This window comes from Leucoraja erinacea, unplaced genomic scaffold (genome assembly GCF_028641065.1).
Source record: "Leucoraja erinacea ecotype New England unplaced genomic scaffold, Leri_hhj_1 Leri_726S, whole genome shotgun sequence".
NCBI classification, from domain to species: domain Eukaryota; kingdom Metazoa; phylum Chordata; class Chondrichthyes; order Rajiformes; family Rajidae; genus Leucoraja; species Leucoraja erinaceus.
This window is the reverse complement of record NW_026576648.1, coordinates 33,698-36,609: the sequence shown is the minus strand read 5'-3', so window position 1 is coordinate 36,609 and position 2,912 is coordinate 33,698.

Genomic DNA, 2,912 nt, shown 5'->3' with positions numbered 1-2,912 from the left:
GACGCAGGTGGGCGTGCAGCACAGCCGCAGCCCCCAGCGTCCGTGCGTGCGCAACAGCAGACCCTCATCCTGCCCCGCATACAGCAGCAAGAGCAACAGCAGGGGTCATACGGGAAGAGGGCAGCAGCAGAGCAGCAGAGAGAGGCGCGGGGCAGTGAATGCGAGCAGTGAGCAGCAGAATGAATGATTGATTGAAGGCATGAATGAATGTATGATTGATTGAATGATTGAATGGATGAATGAATGAATGAATGAATGAATGACTGAATGATTGAATGTATGATTGATTGAATGCTCCTCAACCACGGGGCTGACAATAGACAATAGACAACAGGTGCTGGAGTAGGTCATTCGGCCCTTCGAGCCAGCACCGGCATTCAATGTGATAACGGCTGATCATCCTCAATCAGTACCCCGTTCCTGCCTTCTCCCCATATCCCCTGACTGCGCTATCTTTAAGAGCCCTATCTAGCTCTCTCTTGAAAGCATCCAGAGAACCGGCCTCCTGAGGCAGAGAATTCCAGACACACAACTCTCTGTGAGAAAAAGTGTTTCTCGTCTCCGTTCTAAATGGCTTACTCCTTATTCTGAAACTGTGGCCCCTGGTTCTGGACTCCCCAAACATCGGGAACATGTTTCCTGCCGCTAGTGTGTCCAAACCCTTAACAATCTTATATGTTACAATGAGATACCCTCTCATCCTTCTAAACTCCAGAGTGTAGAAGCCCGGGGGGACGACAAATTGAGAGTATAAAGATGGAGTTGAACGGGAACTGACTACAGGAAAAATTACAAAAGATTATCGAATTAATGGGATGGAAAGCTCGAGAATGGACAACAGATTAAGGTCAGGGCCAATTACGAGTGGTGCGAGGGGGGAAGTGAATACGGAGGTCAAAGTGCTGTATATGAATGCGCGAAGTATAAGGAATAAAGTGGGTGAGCATGAGGCTCAGTTAGATACTGGCAAGTATGATGTTGTGGGAATTACTGAGATATGGCTGCAAGAGGGCCAGCTGGGAACTGAATATTCAAGGATATACCTCCTATCGAAAAGACAGACAGGTGGGCAGAAGGGGTGGGGTTGCCCTGCTGGTGAGGAATGAAATCCAGTCCCTCTCAAGTGGTGACATTGAAACATGGTCTTTAATTGGAGAGGGAGAAGAGTAGATCGGAAGTGTCAGTGTTGCCAGAGCAAACAGTGTACATATGGTGATGACAAACGCAATGAATGCAATATCCAGTGCAGAACAGTGCAAGATTGTGTTGCAGAAAGCCCAGGGTAGCACGGACGAGAGGGGCCGAAGGGCCTGTATCCGGGCAGGGCAACTACCGACGCTGTCCGTGTGGAGTTTGCATGCTTCCCCCCACCCCCCGTGTTGGACCAGATGCGGGTTGGGGCAGGGCAGCCTTCTTCCTGAGACAAAAACTGAGGGTAAAAACACAGAAGAAACCTCTTCCAACCAATGTTTTCCCACTCATTTTTAGTAGTTTGTGTGCGCGGAAATGTTGAATTGTGCATTTTTTTATGCTGTTACAAATGTGTGTACAAATCCTTTAAACTCACCATCATGAGTGAGGGACCCGGCCCGTGAGAAGGGGCTTCTTCTTGGTGTGCAGGTTAGTCATTCACCTACCGACCTACATTGTGTCTCTCTGTGTTTTGCTCTCTCCCTTCCTCTCTCTCGCGTGCTCTCTCTCCCGCTCCCCATCTCGTCTCTCTCTAGCTCTCCCACTCCCTCTCCCTCACACTGTCGCCTCGGCATTCCCGGAATCATTGACGTTTTGCGGTAGACAAAAATGCTGGAGAAACCCAGAGGGTGAGGCAGCCGCCTTGCCCGCTGAGTTCCTCCAGCACTCTGTGTTTTTTGTTTGGCTCTCAAATTGAAGGTGGTTCAGCGGGACGGGCATGGGCTTTGGGGAGAGGGTTGTGTTTCTGGTCGAGACCCTTCTTCAGACAATCACAAATACTCTCACCGACGAGAGTTCAGTTCAGTCTGAAGAAGGGTCTTCTCTCCAGAGGCGCTGCGCTGCCTGTCCTGCTGAGTTACTCCAGCTTTATGTCTATGTTCAATTTCAGAGAAATACAATTTCTCACGGGGGGCTTATAACGTCTCTAAACCCTTCTGGGACCCTCTGAACCAAAGGTCTTATAGCGGAGCAAGATGGATTACTCTCACGCAAACGTGTAGTACGTTCATGGGCGGATTCATGGGTAATTATAGGACCCATTTTAGCAACCTGCCCCCGCCATCTTGCTTCCGGTCAAAGATCGGATCTTTGTTTCCGCAGCGGGGAGAAGGAGTGAGCGGCCCGGGGAGAGGGAGAGGGAGTGTGGGGCCCGGGGAGAGGGAGTGTGGTGCCCGGGGATAAGGCCTAGCGTGTTTGAAGTTGCGGGGAGGTTTACAATGTTTCTTATTTAATGTCCCTTGTCTAGTCTGAAATAAAGTTCATCATTGGATCAGAAGAAATATAATTGTGTGTGTTATATGATTCTATACATTTATATCACATTCATGTATGTGTGTTTATAAAAATGTATTCTTTAACAAGAATTAACAGAATTATTAACTAACAGAATTATGAATCTAACCCTATATCACACACAAAAACTTCCCCCGCAATGTCAATTACCCTGCGAGTCGGGTCGGTTCCGGTTACTACAAAATCAACTCAAACACTGCTTGTGAGCCATTTAAAAAGAAATGATTTAAAATATATTAAAAAAAGACAATTACCAGAATCAAATTTTATTCTTGACAAGAAGTATGAACTGACAGAATGATTAATCTAACCCTATATCACACACACAAACTGTTCATTGATTACACTGCGAGTCGGGTCAGGTAGGCTCCGGTTACTAAAATGGGCGGGAAAAATGCCCAGGATCCCCTCCGTAGCATACTACACGT